The sequence below is a fragment of the Dendrobates tinctorius genome, unplaced genomic scaffold, assembly GCF_039654945.1.
Source record: "Dendrobates tinctorius isolate UK_male_01 unplaced genomic scaffold, ASM3965494v1 ptg000019l, whole genome shotgun sequence".
Lineage (NCBI taxonomy): Eukaryota > Metazoa > Chordata > Amphibia > Anura > Dendrobatidae > Dendrobates > Dendrobates tinctorius.
In genome coordinates, this window is record NW_027361687.1 from 43,979,422 (window position 1) to 43,999,290 (window position 19,869).

The following is a 19,869-nucleotide window of genomic DNA, read 5'->3' on the forward strand; positions in this document are numbered from 1 at the left end:
AATCATTGGATGATGTCATAATCATTTTTTTGATGTCATAATCATTTGATGATGTCATAATCATTTTGTTGATGTCATAATCATTTGATGATGTCATAATCATTTGATGTCATAATCATTGAATGATGTCATAATCATTTTGTTGATGTCATAATCATTTGATGATGTCATAATCATTTGATGATGTCATAATGATTTTGTTGATGTCATAATCATTTGATGATGCCATAATCATTTTGTTGATGTCATAATCATTTTATGATGTCATAATCATTTTGTTGATGTCATAATCATTTTGTTGATGTCATAATGATTTGATGATGTCATAATCATTTGATGTCATAATCATTGGATGATGTCATAATCATTTTGTTGATGTCATAATCATTTCATGATGTCGTAATCATTAGATGATGTCATAATCATTTTGTTGATGTCATAATCATTTGATGATGTCATAATCATTGATGTCATAATCATTGGATGATGTCATAATCATTTTGTTGATGTCATAATCATTGGATGATGTCATAATCAGTAGATGATGTCATAATCATTTTGTTGATGTCATAATGATTTGATGATGTCATAATCATTTGATGATGTCATAATCATTAGATGATGTCATAATCATTTTGTTGATGTCATAATTATTTGATGATGTCATAATCATTTTGTTGATGTCATAATCATTTTGTTGATGTCATAATGATTTGATGATATCATAATCATTTGATGTCATAATCATTGGATGATGTCATAATCATTTGATGATGTCATAATGATTTTGTTGATGTCATAATCATTTGATGATGCCATAATCATTTTGTTGATGTCATAATCATTTTGTAGATGTCATAATCATGTGATGATGTCATAATCATTGGATGATGTCATAATCATTTTGTTGATGTCATAATCATGTGATGATGTCATAATCATTAGATGATGTCATAATCATTTTGTTGATGTCATAATCATTTGATGATGTCATAATCATTTTGTTGATGTCATTATCATTTGATGATGTCATAATCATTAGATGATGTCATAATCATTTTGTTGATGTCATAATCATTGGATGATGTCATAATCATTGGATGATGTCATAATCATTTTGTTGATGTCATAATCATTGGATGATGTCATAATCATTTGATGTCATAATCATTGGATGATGTCATAATCATTTTGTTGATGTCATAATCATTTGATGATGTCATAATCATTTGATGATGTCATAATCATTTTGTTGATGTCATAATGATTTGATGATGTCATAATCATTGGATGATGTCATAATCATTTTGTTGATGTCATAATCATTTTATGATGTCATAATCATTTTGTTGATGTCATAATCAATGGATGATGTCATAATCCTTTTGTTGATGTCATAATCATTTGATGATGTCATAATCATTAGATGATGTCATAATCATTTTGTTGATGTCATAATCATTTGATGATGTCATAATCATTTTGTTGATGTCATAATCATTTTGTTGATGTCATAATGATTTGATGATGTCATAATCATTTTGTTGATGTCATAATCATTAGATGATGTCATAATCATTTTGTTGATGTCATAATCATTAGATGATGTCATAATCATTTTGTTGATGTCATAATCATTTGATGATGTCGTAATCATTAGATGATGTCATAAACATTTTGTTGATGTCATAATCATTTGATGATGTCATAATCATTGATGTCATAATCATTGGATGATGTCATAATCATTTTGTTGATGTCATAATCATTGGATGATGTCATAATCATTAAATGATGTCATAATCATTTTGTTGATGTCATAATCATTTGATGATGTCATAATCATTTGATGTCATAATCATTTTGTTGATGTCATAATGATTTGATGATGTCATAATCATTTGATGATGTCATAATCATTAGATGATGTCATAATCATTTTGTTGATGTCATAATCATTTGATGATGTCATAATCATTTGATGTCATAATCATTGGATGATGTCATAATCATTTTGTTGATGTCATAATCATTGGATGATGTCATAATCATTAGATGATGTCATAATCATTTTGTTGATGTCATAATCATTTGATGATGTCATAATCATTTGATGTCATAATCATTTTGTTGATGTCATAATGATTTGATGATGTCATAATCATTTGATGATGTCATAATCATTAGATGATGTCATAATCATTTTGTTGATGTCATAATCATTTGATGATGTCATAATCATTTTGTTGATGTCATAATCATTTTGTTGATGTCATAATGATTTGATGATATCATAATCATTTGATGTCATAATCATTGGATGATGTCATAATCATTTGATGATGTCATAATGATTTTGTTGATGTCATAATCATTTGATGATGCCATAATCATTTTGTTGATGTCATAATCATTTGATGATGTCATAATCATTGATGTCATAATCATTGGATGATGTCATAATCATTTTGTTGATGTCATAATCATTTGATGATGTCATAATCATTAGATGATGTCATAATCATTTTGTTGATGTCATAATCATTTGATGATGTCATAATCATTTGATGATGTCATAATCATTTTGTTGATGTCATAATCATTTGATGATGTCATAATCATTTGATGTCATAATCATTGGATGATGTAATAATCATTTGATGTCATAATCATTTTATGATGTCATAATGATTTGATGATGTCATAATCATTTGATGTCATAATCATTTGATGATGTCATAATCGTTTTGTTGATGTCATAATCATTTTGTTGATGTCATAATCATTTTGTTGATGTCATAATCATTTTGTTGATGTCATTATCATTTGATGATGTCATAATCATTTGATGTCATAATCATTGGATGATGCCATAATCATTTGATGATGTCATAATCATTAGATGATGTCATAATCATTTTGTTGATGTCATAATCATTGGATGATGTCATAATCATTGGATGATGTCATAATCATTTGATGTCATAATCATTGGATGATGTCATAATCATTTTGTTGATATCATAATCATTTGATGATGTCATAATCATTTGATGTCATAATCATTGGATGATGCCATAATCATTTTGTTGATGTCATAATCAATGGATGATGTCATAATCCTTTTGTTGATGTCATAATCATTTGATGATGTCATAATCATTAGATGATGTCATAATCATTTTGTTGATGTCATAATCATTTGATGATGTCATAATCATTTTGTTGATGTCATAATCATTTTGTTGATGTCATAATGATTTGATGATGTCATAATCATTTTGTTGATGTCATAATCATTAGATGATGTCATAATCATTTTGTTGATGTCATAATCATTAGATGATGTCATAATCATTTTGTTGATGTCATAATCATTTGATGATGTCATAATCATTTTGTTGATGTCATAATCATTTTGTTGATGTCATAATGATTTGATGATGTCATAATCATTTGATGTCATAATCATTGGATGATGTCATAATCATTTTGTTGATGTCATAATCATTTTATGATGTCATAATCATTTTGTTGATGTCATAATCATTTTGTTGATGTCATAATGATTTGATGATGTCATAATCATTTGATGTCATAATCATTGGATGATGTCATAATCATTTTGTTGATGTCATAATCATTTCATGATGTCGTAATCATTAGATGATGTCATAATCATTTTGTTGATGTCATAATCATTTGATGATGTCATAATCATTGATGTCATAATCATTGGATGATGTCATAATCATTTTGTTGATGTCATAATCATTGGATGATGTCATAATCATTAGATGATGTCATAATCATTTTGTTGATGTCATAATCATTGGATGATGTCATAATCATTTGATGTCATAATCATTTTGTTGATGTCATAATGATTTGATGATGTCATAATCATTTGATGATGTCATAATCATTAGATGATGTCATAATCATTTTGTTGATGTCATAATCATTTGATGATGTCATAATCATTTTGTTGATGTCATAATCATTTTGTTGATGTCATAATGATTTGATGATATCATAATCATTTGAAGTCATAATCATTGGATGATGTCATAATCATTTTGTTGATGTCATAATCATTTGATGATGTCGTAATCATTTGATTTCATAATCATTGGATGATGTCATAATCATTTGATGATGTCATAATGATTTTGTTGATGTCATAATCATTTGATGATGCCATAATCATTTTGTTGATGTCATAATCATTTTGTTGATGTCATAATCATGTGATGATGTCATAATCATTGGATGATGTCATAATCATTTTGTTGATGTCATAATCATGTGATGATGTCATAATCATTAGATGATGTCATAATCATTTTGTTGATGTCATAATCATTTGATGATGTCATAATCATTTTGTTGATGTCATTATCATTTAATGATGTCATAATCATTTGATGTCATAATCATTGGATGATGCCATAATCATTTTGTTGATGTCATAATCATTTGATGATGTCATAATCATTAGATGATGTCATAATCATTTTGTTGATGTCATAATCATTGGATGATGTCATAATCATTGGATGATGTCATAATCATTTTGTTGATGTCATAATCATTGGATGATGTCATAATCATTTGATGTCATAATCATTGGATGATGTCATAATCATTTTGTTGATGTCATAATCATTGAATGATGTCATAATCATTGGATGATGTCATAATCATTTTGTTGATGTCATAATCATTGGATGATGTCATAATCATTTGATGTCATAATCATTGGATGATGTCATAATCATTTTGTTGATGTCATAATCATTTGATGATGTCATAATCATTTTGTTGATGTCATAATGATTTGATGATGTCATAATCATTGGATGATGTCATAATCATTTTGTTGTTGTCATAATCATTTTATGATGTCATAATCATTTTGTTGATGTCATAATCAATGGATGATGTCATAATCCTTTTGTTGATGTCATAATCATTTGATGATGTCATAATCATTAGATGATGTCATAATCATTTTGTTGATGTCATAATCATTTGATGATGTCATAATCATTTTGTTGATGTCATAATCATTTTGTTGATGTCATAATGATTTGATGATGTCATAATCATTTTGTTGATGTCATAATCATTAGATGATGTCATAATCATTTTGTTGATGTCATAATCATTAGATGATGTCATAATCATTTTGTTGATGTCATAATCATTTGATGATGTCGTAATCATTAGATGATGTCATAAACATTTTGTTGATGTCATAATCATTTGATGATGTCATAATCATTGATGTCATAATCATTGGATGATGTCATAATCATTTTGTTGATGTCATAATCATTGGATGATGTCATAATCATTAAATGATGTCATAATCATTTTGTTGATGTCATAATCATTTGATGATGTCATAATCATTTGATGTCATAATCATTTTGTTGATGTCATAATGATTTGATGATGTCATAATCATTTGATGATGTCATAATCATTAGATGATGTCATAATCATTTTGTTGATGTCATAATCATTTGATGATGTCATAATCATTTGATGTCATAATCATTGGATGATGTCATAATCATTTTGTTGATGTCATAATCATTGGATGATGTCATAATCATTAGATGATGTCATAATCATTTTGTTGATGTCATAATCATTTGATGATGTCATAATCATTTGATGTCATAATCATTTTGTTGATGTCATAATGATTTGATGATGTCATAATCATTTGATGATGTCATAATCATTAGATGATGTCATAATCATTTTGTTGATGTCATAATCATTTGATGATGTCATAATCATTTTGTTGATGTCATAATCATTTTGTTGATGTCATAATGATTTGATGATATCATAATCATTTGATGTCATAATCATTGGATGATGTCATAATCATTTTGTTGATGTCATAATCATTTGATGATGTCGTAATCATTTGATTTCATAATCATTGGATGATGTCATAATCATTTGATGATGTCATAATGATTTTGTTGATGTCATAATCATTTGATGATGCCATAATCATTTTGTTGATGTCATAATCATTTGTTGATGTCATAATCATTGATGTCATAATCATTGGATGATGTCATAATCATTTTGTTGATGTCATAATCATTTGATGATGTCATAATCATTAGATGATGTCATAATCATTTTGTTGATGTCATAATCATTTGATGATGTCATAATCATTTGATGATGTCATAATCATTTTGTTGATGTCATAATCATTTGATGATGTCACAATCATTTGATGTCATAATCATTGGATGATGTAATAATCATTTGATGTCATAATCATTTTATGATGTCATAATGATTTGATGATGTCATAATCATTTGATGTCATAATCATTTGATGATGTCATAATCGTTTTGTTGATGTCATAATCATTTTGTTGATGTCATAATCATTTTGTTGATGTCATTATCATTTGATGATGTCATAATCATTTGATGTCATAATCATTGGATGATGCCATAATCATTTTGTTGATGTCATAATCATTTGATGATGTCATAATCATTAGATTATGTCATAATCATTTTGTTGATGTCAAAATCATTGAATGATGTCATAATCATTGGATGATGTCATAATCATTTTGTTGATGTCATAATCATTGGATGATGTCATAATCATTTGATGTCATAATCATTGGATGATGTCATAATCATTTTGTTGATGTCATAATCATTTGATGATGTCATAATCATTTGATGATGTCATAATCATTTTGTTGATGTCACAATGATTTGATGATGTCATAATCATTTTGTTGATGTCATAATCATTTTATGATGTCATAATCATTTTGTTGATGTCATAATCAATGGATGATGTCATAATCCTTTTGTTGATGTCATAATCATTTGATGATGTCATAATCATTAGATGATGTCATAATCATTTTGTTGATGTCATAATCATTTGATGATGTCATACTCATTTTGTTGATGTCATAATCATTTTGTTGATGTCATAATGATTTGATGATGTCATAATCATTTTGTTGATGTCATAATCATTAGATGATGTCATAATCATTTTGTTGATGTCATAATCATTAGATGATGTCATAATCATTTTGTTGATGTCATAATCATTTGATGATGTCGTAATCATTAGATGATGTCATAATCATTTTGTTGATGTCATAATCATTTGATGATGTCATAATCATTGATGTCATAATCATTGGATGATGTCATAATCATTTTGTTGATGTCATAATCATTGGATGATGTCATAATCATTAAATGATGTCATAATCATTTTGTTGATGTCATAATCATTTGATGATGTCATAATCATTTGATGTCATAATCATTTTGTTGATGTCATAATGATTTGATGATGTCATAATCATTTGATGATGTCATAATCATTAGATGATGTCATAATCATTTTGTTGATGTCATAATCATTTGATGATGTCATAATCATTTTGTTGATGTCATAATCATTTTGTTGATGTCATAATGATTTGATGATATCATAATCATTTGATGTCATAATCATTGGATGATGTCATAATCATTTTGTTGATGTCATAATCATTTGATGATGTCGTAATCATTTGATTTCATAATCATTGGATGATGTCATAATCATTTGATGATGTCATAATGATTTTGTTAATGTCATAATCATTTGATGATGCCATAATCATTTTGTTGATGTCATAATCATTTGATGATGTCATAATCATTGATGTCATAATCATTGGATGATGTCATAATCATTTTGTTGATGTCATAATCATTTGATGATGTCATAATCATTAGATGATGTCATAATCATTTTGTTGATGTCATAATCATTTGATGATGTCATAATCATTGATGTCATAATCATTGGATGATGTCATAATCATTTTGTTGATGTCATAATCATTGGATGATGTCATAATCATTAGATGATGTCATAATCATTTTGTTGATGTCATAATCATTTGATGATGTCATAATCATTTGATGTCATAATCATTTTGTTGATGTCATAATGATTTGATGATGTCATAATCATTTTGTTGATGTCATAATCATTTGATGATGTCATAATCATTTGATGTCATAATCATTTTGTTGATGTCATAATGATTTGATGATGTCATAATCATTTGATGTCATAATCATTTGATGATGTCATAATCATTGGATGATGTCATAATCATTTTGTTGATGTCATATTCATTTGATGATGTCATAATCATTTGATGTCATAATCATTGGATGATGTCATAATCATTTTTTTGATGTCATAATCATTTGATGATGTCATAATCATTTTGTTGATGTCATAATCATTTGATGATGTCATAATCATTTGATGTCATAATCATTGAATGATGTCATAATCATTTTGTTGATGTCATAATCATTTGATGATGTCATAATCATTTGATGATGTCATAATGATTTTGTTGATGTCATAATCATTTGATGATGCCATAATCATTTTGTTGATGTCATAATCATTTTATGATGTCATAATCATTTTGTTGATGTCATAATCATTTTGTTGATGTCATAATGATTTGATGATGTCATAATCATTTGATGTCATAATCATTGGATGATGTCATAATCATTTTGTTGATGTCATAATCATTTCATGATGTCGTAATCATTAGATGATGTCATAATCATTTTGTTGATGTCATAATCATTTGATGATGTCATAATCATTGATGTCATAATCATTGGATGATGTCATAATCATTTTGTTGATGTCATAATCATTGGATGATGTCATAATCATTAGATGATGTCATAATCATTTTGTTGATGTCATAATCATTTGATGATGTCATAATCATTTGATGTCATAATCATTTTGTTGATGTCATAATGATTTGATGATGTCATAATCATTTGATGATGTCATAATCATTAGATGATGTCATAATCATTTTGTTGATGTCATAATCATTTGATGATGTCATAATCATTTTGTTGATGTCATAATCATTTTGTTGATGTCATAATGATTTGATGATATCATAATCATTTGATGTCATAATCAATGGATGATGTCATAATCATTTTGTTGATGTCATAATCATTTGATGATGTCGTAATCATTTGATTTCATAATCATTGGATGATGTCATAATCATTTGATGATGTCATAATGGTTTTGTTGATGTCATAATCATTTGATGATGCCATAATCATTTTGTTGATGTCATAATCATTTTGTTGATGTCATAATCATGTGATGATGTCATAATCATTGGATGATGTCATAATCATTTTGTTGATGTCATAATCATGTGATGATGTCATAATCATTAGATGATGTCATAATCATTTTGTTGATGTCATAATCATTTGATGATGTCATAATCATTTTGTTGATGTCATTATCATTTGATGATGTCATAATCATTTGATGTCATAATCATTGGATGATGCCATAATCATTTTGTTGATGTCATAATCATTTGATGATGTCATAATCATTAGATGATGTCATAATCATTTTGTTGATGTCATAATCATTGGATGATGTCATAATCATTGGATGATGTCATAATCATTTTGTTGATGTCATAATCATTGGATGATGTCATAATCATTTGATGTCATAATCATTGGATGATGTCATAATCATTTTGTTGATGTCATAATCATTTGATGATGTCATAATCATTTGATGATGTCATAATCATTTTGTTGATGTCATAATGATTTGATGATGTCATAATCATTGGATGATGTCATAATCATTTTGTTGATGTCATAATCATTTTATGATGTCATAATCATTTTGTTGATGTCATAATCAATGGATGATGTCATAATCCTTTTGTTGATGTCATAATCATTTGATGATGTCATAATCATTAGATGATGTCATAATCATTTTGTTGATGTCATAATCATTTGATGATGTCATAATCATTTTGTTGATGTCATAATCATTTTGTTGATGTCATAATGATTTGATGATGTCATAATCATTTTGTTGATGTCATAATCATTAGATGATGTCATAATCATTTTGTTGATGTCATAATCATTAGATGATGTCATAATCATTTTGTTGATGTCATAATCATTTGATGATGTCGTAATCATTAGATGATGTCATAAACATTTTGTTGATGTCATAATCATTTGATGATGTCATAATCATTGATGTCATAATCATTGGATGATGTCATAATCATTTTGTTGATGTCATAATCATTGGATGATGTCATAATCATTAAATGATGTCATAATCATTTTGTTGATGTCATAATCATTTGATGATGTCATAATCATTTGATGTCATAATCATTTTGTTGATGTCATAATGATTTGATGATGTCATAATCATTTGATGATGTCATAATCATTAGATGATGTCATAATCATTTTGTTGATGTCATAATCATTTGATGATGTCATAATCATTTTGTTGATGTCATAATCATTTTGTTGATGTCATAATGATTTGATGATATCATAATCATTTGATGTCATAATCATTGGATGATGTCATAATCATTTTGTTGATGTCATAATCATTTGATGATGTCGTAATCATTTGATTTCATAATCATTGGATGATGTCATAATCATTTGATGATGTCATAATGATTTTGTTGATGTCATAATCATTTGATGATGCCATAATCATTTTGTTGATGTCATTATCATTTGATGATGTCATAATCATTGATGTCATAATCATTGGATGATGTCATAATCATTTTGTTGATGTCATAATCATTTGATGATGTCATAATCATTAGATGATGTCATAATCATTTTGTTGATGTCATAATCATTTGATGATGTCATAATCATTGATGTCATAATCATTGGATGATGTCATAATCATTTTGTTGATGTCATAATCATTGGATGATGTCATAATCATTAGATGATGTCATAATCATTTTGTTGATGTCATAATCATTTGATGATGTCATAATCATTTCATGTCATAATCATTTTGTTGATGTCATAATGATTTGATGATGTCATAATCATTTTGTTGATGTCATAATGATTTGATGATGTCATAATCATTTGATGTCATAATCATTTTGTTGATGTCATAATGATTTGATGATGTCATAATCATTTGATGTCATAATCATTTGATGATGTCATAATCATTGGATGATGTCATAATCATTTTGTTGATGTCATAATCATTTGATGATGTCATAATCATTTGATGTCATAATCATTGGATGATGTCATAATCATTTTTTTGATGTCATAATCATTTGATGATGTCATAATCATTTTGTTGATGTCATAATCATTTGATGATGTCATAATGATTTTGTTGATGTCATAATCATTTGATGATGCCATAATCATTTTGTTGATGTCATAATCATTTTGTTGATGTCATAATCATGTGATGATGTCATAATCATTGGATGATGTCATAATCATTTTGTTGATGTCATAATCATTTGATGATGTCATAATCATTAGATGATGTCATAATCATTTTGTTGATGTCATAATCATTTGATGATGTCATAATCATTTTGTTGATGTCATTATCATTTGATGATGTCATAATCATTTGATGTCATAATCATTGGATGATGCCATAATCATTTTGTTGATGTCATAATCATTTGATGATGTCATAATCATTAGATGATGTCATAATCATTTTGTTGATGTCATAATCATTGGATGATGTCATAATCATTGGATGATGTCATAATCATTTTGTTGATGTCATAATCATTGGATGATGTCATAATCATTTGATGTCATAATCATTGGATGATGTCATAATCATTTTGTTGATGTCATAAACATTTGATGATGTCATAATCATTTGATGATGTCATAATCATTTTGTTGATGTCATAATGATTTGATGATGTCATAATCATTGGATGATGTCATAATCATTTTGTTGATGTCATAATCATTTTATGATGTCATAATCATTTTGTTGATGTCATAATCAATGGATGATGTCATAATCCTTTTGTTGATGTCATAATCATTTGATGATGTCATAATCATTAGATGATGTCATAATCATTTTGTTGATGTCATAATCATTTGATGATGTCATAATCATTTTGTTGATGTCATAATCATTTTGTTGATGTCATAATGATTTGATGATGTCATAATCATTTTGTTGATGTCATAATCATTAGATGATGTCATAATCATTTTGTTGATGTCATAATCATTAGATGATGTCATAATCATTTTGTTGATGTCATAATCATTTGATGATGTCGTAATCATTAGATGATGTCATAAACATTTTGTTGATGTCATAATCATTTGATGATGTCATAATCATTGATGTCATAATCATTGGATGATGTCATAATCATTTTGTTGATGTCATAATCATTGGATGATGTCATAATCATTAGATGATGTCATAATCATTTTGTTGATGTCATAATGATTTGATGATGTCATAATCATTTTGTTGATGTCATAATCATTTGATGATGTCATAATCATTTGATGTCATAATCATTTTGTTGATGTCATAATGATTTGATGATGTCATAATCATTTGATGTCATAATCATTTGATGATGTCATAATCATTGGATGATGTCATAATCATTTTGTTGATGTCATAATCATTTGATGATGTCATAACCATTTGATGTCATAATCATTGGATGATGTCATAATCATTTTTTTGATGTCATAATCATTTGATGATGTCATAATCATTTTGTTGATGTCATAATCATTTGATGATGTCATAATCATTTGATGTCATAATCATTGAATGATGTCATAATCATTTTGTTGATGTCATAATCATTTGATGATGTCATAATCATTTGATGATGTCATAATGATTTTGTTGATGTCATAATCATTTGATGATGCCATAATCATTTTGTTGATGTCATAATCATTTTATGATGTCATAATCATTTTGTTGATGTCATAATCATTTTGTTGATGTCATAATGATTTGATGATGTCATAATCATTTGATGTCATAATCATTGGATGATGTCATAATCATTTTGTTGATGTCATAATCATTTCATGATGTCGTAATCATTAGATGATGTCATAATCATTTTGTTGATGTCATAATCATTTGATGATGTCATAATCATTGATGTCATAATCATTGGATGATGTCATAATCATTTTGTTGATGTCATAATCATTGGATGATGTCATAATCATTAGATGATGTCATAATCATTTTGTTGATGTCATAATCATTTGATGATGTCATAATCATTTGATGTCATAATCATTTTGTTGATGTCATAATGATTTGATGATGTCATAATCATTTGATGATGTCATAATCATTAGATGATGTCATAATCATTTTGTTGATGTCATAATCATTTGATGATGTCATAATCATTTTGTTGATGTCATAATCATTTTGTTGATGTCATAATGATTTGATGATATCATAATCATTTGATGTCATAATCATTGGATGATGTCATAATCATTTTGTTGATGTCATAATCATTTGATGATGTCGTAATCATTTGATTTCATAATCATTGGATGATGTCATAATCATTTGATGATGTCATAATGATTTTGTTGATGTCATAATCATTTGATGATGCCATAATCATTTTGTTGATGTCATAATCATTTGATGATGTCATAATCATTGATGTCATAATCATTGGATGATGTCATAATCATTTTGTTGATGTCATAATCATTTGATGATGTCATAATCATTAGATGATGTCATAATCATTTTGTTGATGTCATAATCATTTGATGATGTCATAATCATTGATGTCATAATCATTGGATGATGTCATAATCATTTTGTTGATGTCATAATCATTGGATGATGTCATAATCATTAGATGATGTCATAATCATTTTGTTGATGTCATAATCATTTGATGATGTCATAATCATTTGATGTCATAATCATTTTGTTGATGTCATAATGATTTGATGATGTCATAATCATTTTGTTGATGTCATAATCATTTGATGATGTCATAATCATTTGATGTCATAATCATTTTGTTGATGTCATAATCATTTGATGATGTCATAATCATTTGATGTCATAATCATTTGATGATGTCATAATCATTGGATGATGTCATAATCATTTTGTTGATGTCATATTCATTTGATGATGTCATAATCATTTGATGTCATAATCATTGGATGATGTCATAATCATTTTTTTGATGTCATAATCATTTGATGATGTCATAATCATTTTGTTGATGTCATAATCATTTGATGATGTCATAATCATTTGATGTCATAATCATTGAATGATGTCATAATCATTTTGTTGATGTCATAATCATTTGATGATGTCATAATCATTTGATGATGTCATAATGATTTTGTTGATGTCATAATCATTTGATGATGCCATAATCATTTTGTTGATGTCATAATCATTTTATGATGTCATAATCATTTTGTTGATGTCTTAATCATTTTGTTGATGTCATAATGATTTGATGATGTCATAATCATTTGATGTCATAATCATTGGATGATGTCATAATCATTTTGTTGATGTCATAATCATTTCATGATGTCGTAATCATTAGATGATGTCATAATCATTTTGTTGATGTCATAATCATTTGATGATGTCATAATCATTGATGTCATAATCATTGGATGATGTCATAATCATTTTGTTGATGTCATAATCATTGGATGATGTCATAATCATTAGATGATGTCATAATCATTTTGTTGATGTCATAATCATTTGATGATGTCATAATCATTTGATGTCATAATCATTTTGTTGATGTCATAATGATTTGATGATGTCATAATCATTTGATGATGTCATAATCATTAGATGATGTCATAATCATTTTGATGATGTCATAATCATTTGATGATGTCATAATCATTTTGTTGATGTCATAATCATTTTGTTGATGTCATAATGATTTGATGATATCATAATCATTTGATGTCATAATCATTGGATGATGTCATAATCATTTTGTTGATGTCATAATCATTTGATGATGTCGTAATCATTTGATTTCATAATCATTGGATGATGTCATAATCATTTGATGATGTCATAATGATTTTGTTGATGTCATAATCATTTGATGATGCCATAATCATTTTGTTGATGTCATAATCATTTGATGATGTCATAATCATTGATGTCATAATCATTGGATGATGTCATAATCATTTTGTTGATGTCATAATCATGTGATGATGTCATAATCATTAGATGATGTCATAATCATTTTGTTGATGTCATAATCATTTGATGATGTCATAATCATTTGATGATGTCATAATCATTTTGTTGATGTCATAATCATTTGATGATGTCATAATCATTTTGTTGATGTCATTATCATTTGATGATGTCATAATCATTTGATGTCATAATCATTGGATGATGCCATAATCATTTTGTTGATGTCATAATCATTTGATGATGTCATAATCATTAGATGATGTCATAATCATTTTGTTGATGTCATAATCATTGGATGATGTCATAATCATTGGATGATGTCATAATCATTTTGTTGATGTCATAATCATTGGATGATGTCATAATCATTTGATGTCATAATCATTGGATGATGTCATAATCATTTTGTTGATGTCATAATCATTTGATGATGTCATAATCATTTGATGATGTCATAATCATTTTGTTGATGTCATAATCATTTGATGATGTCGTAATCATTTGATTTCATAATCATTGGATGATGTCATAATCATTTGATGATGTCATAATGATTTTGTTGATGTCATAATCATTTGATGATGCCATAATCATTTTGTTGATGTCATAATCATTTGATGATGTCATAATCATTGATGTCATAATCATTGGATGATGTCATAATCATTTTGTTGATGTCATAATCATTTGATGATGTCATAATCATTAGATGATGTCATAATCATTTTTTTGATGTCATAATCATTTGATGATGTCATAATCATTGATGTCATAATCATTGGATGATGTCATAATCATTTTGTTGATGTCATAATCATTGGATGATGTCATAATCATTAGATGATGTCATAATCATTTTGTTGATGTCATAATCATTTGATGATGTCATAATCATTAGATGATGTCATAATCATTTTGTTGATGTCATAATCATTTGATGATGTCATAATCATTGATGTCATAATCATTGGATGATGTCATAATCATTTTGTTGATGTCATAATCATTGGATGATGTCATAATCATTAGATGATGTCATAATCATTTTGTTGATGTCATAATCATTTGATGATGTCATAATCATTTGATGTCATAATCATTTTGTTGATGTCATAATGATTTGATGATGTCATAATGATTTTGTTGATGTCATAATCATTTGATGATGCCATAATCATTTTGTTGATGTCATAATCATTTGATGATGTCATAATCATTGATGTCATAATCATTGGATGATGTCATAATCATTTTGTTGATGTCATAATCATTTGATGATGTCATAATCATTAGATGATGTCATAATCATTTTGTTGATGTCATAATCATTTGATGATGTCATAATCATTGATGTCATAATCATTGGATGATGTCATAATCATTTTGTTGATGTCATAATCATTGGATGATGTCATAATCATTAGATGATGTCATAATCATTTTGTTGATGTCATAATCATTTGATGATGTCATAATCATTAGATGATGTCATAATCATTTTGTTGATGTCATAATCATTTGATGATGTCATAATCATTGATGTCATAATCATTGGATGATGTCATAATCATTTTGTTGATGTCATAATCATTGGATGATGTCATAATCATTGGATGATGTCATAATCATTTTGTTGATGTCATAATCATTTGATGATGTCATAATCATTTGATGTCATAATCATTGGATGATGTCATAATCATTTTTTTGATGTCATAATCATTTGATGATGTCATAATCATTTTGTTGATGTCATAATCAGTTGATGATGTCATAATCATTTGATGTCATAATCATTGAATGATGTCATAATCATTTTGTTGATGTCATAATCATTTGATGATGTCATAATCATTTGATGATGTCATAATGATTTTGTTGATGTCATAATCATTTGATGATGCCATAATCATTTTGTTGATGTCATAATCATTTTATGATGTCATAATCATTTTGTTGATGTCATAATCATTTTGTTGATGTCATAATGATTTGATGATGTCATAATCATTTGATGTCATAATCATTGGATGATGTCATAATCATTTTGTTGATGTCATAATCATTTCATGATGTCGTAATCATTAGATGATGTCATAATCATTTTGTTGATGTCATAATCATTTGATGATGTCATAATCATTGATGTCATAATCATTGGATGATGTCATAATCATTTTGTTGATGTCATAATCATTGGATGATGTCATAATCATTAGATGATGTCATAATCATTTTGTTGATGTCATAATCATTTGATGATGTCATAATCATTTGATGTCATAATCATTTTGTTGATGTCATAATGATTTGATGATGTCATAATCATTTGATGATGTCATAATCATTAGATGATGTCATAATCATTTTGTTGATGTCATAATCATTTGATGATGTCATAATCATTTTGTTGATGTCATAATCATTTTGTTGATGTCATAATGATTTGATGATATCATAATCATTTGATGTCATAATCATTGGATGATGTCATAATCATTTTGTTGATGTCATAATCATTTGATGATGTCGTAATCATTTGATGTCATAATCATTTTGTTGATGTCATAATCATTTGATGATGTCATAATCATTTGATGTCATAATCATTTGATGATGTCATAATCATTGGATGATGTCATAATCATTTTGTTGATGTCATATTCATTTGATGATGTCATAATCATTTGATGTCATAATCATTGGATGATGTCATAATCATTTTTTTGATGTCATAATCATTTGATGATGTCATAATCATTTTGTTGATGTCATAATCATTTGATGATGTCATAATCATTTGATGTCATAATCATTGAATGATGTCATAATCATTTTGTTGATGTCATAATCATTTGATGATGTCATAATCATTTGATGATGTCATAATGATTTTGTTGATGTCATAATCATTTGATGATGCCATAATCATTTTGTTGATGTCATAATCATTTTATGATGTCATAATCATTTTGTTGATGTCATAATCATTTTGTTGATGTCATAATGATTTGATGATGTCATAATCATTTGATGTCATAATCATTGGATGATGTCATAATCATTTTGTTGATGTCATAATCATTTCATGATGTCGTAATCATTAGATGATGTCATAATCATTTTGTTGATGTCATAATCATTTGATGATGTCATAATCATTGATGTCATAATCATTGGATGATGTCATAATCATTTTGTTGATGTCATAATCATTGGATGATGTCATAATCATTAGATGATGTCATAATCATTTTGTTGATGTCATAATCATTTGATGATGTCATAATCATTTGATGTCATAATCATTTTGTTGATGTCATAATGATTTGATGATGTCATAATCATTTGATGATGTCATAATCATTAGATGATGTCATAATCATTTTGATGATGTCATAATCATTTGATGATGTCATAATCATTTTGTTGATGTCATAATCATTTTGTTGATGTCATAATGATTTGATGATATCATAATCATTTGATGTCATAATCATTGGATGATGTCATAATCATTTTGTTGATGTCATAATCATTTGATGATGTCGTAATCATTTGATTTCATAATCATTGGATGATGTCATAATCATTTGATGATGTCATAATGATTTTGTTGATGTCATAATCATTTGATGATGCCATAATCATTTTGTTGATGTCATAATCATTTGATGATGTCATAATCATTGATGTCATAATCATTGGATGATGTCATAATCATTTTGTTGATGTCATAATCATGTGATGATGTCATAATCATTAGATGATGTCATAATCATTTTGTTGATGTCATAATCATTTGATGATGTCATAATCATTTGATGATGTCATAATCATTTTGTTGATGTCATAATCATTTGATGATGTCATAATCATTTTGTTGATGTCATTATCATTTGATGATGTCATAATCATTTGATGTCATAATCATTGGATGATGCCATAATCATTTTGTTGATGTCATAATCATTTGATGATGTCATAATCATTAGATGATGTCATAATCATTTTGTTGATGTCATAATCATTGGATGATGTCATAATCATTGGATGATGTCATAATCATTTTGTTGATGTCATAATCATTGGATGATGTCATAATCATTTGATGTCATAATCATTGGATGATGTCATAATCATTTTGTTGATGTCATAATCATTTGATGATGTCATAATCATTTGATGATGTCATAATCATTTTGTTGATGTCATAATCATTTGATGATGTCGTAATCATTTGATTTCATAATCATTGGATGATGTCATAATCATTTGATGATGTCATAATGATTTTGTTGATGTCATAATCATTTGATGATGCCATAATCATTTTGTTGATGTCATAATCATTTGATGATGTCATAATCATTGATGTCATAATCATTGGATGATGTCATAATCATTTTGTTGATGTCATAATCATTTGATGATGTCATAATCATTAGATGATGTCATAATCATTTTGTTGATGTCATAATCATTTGATGATGTCATAATCATTGATGTCATAATCATTGGATGATGTCATAATCATTTTGTTGATGTCATAATCATTGGATGATGTCATAATCATTAGATGATGTCATAATCATTTTGTTGATGTCATAATCATTTGATGATGTCATAATCATTAGATGATGTCATAATCATTTTGTTGATGTCATAATCATTTGATGATG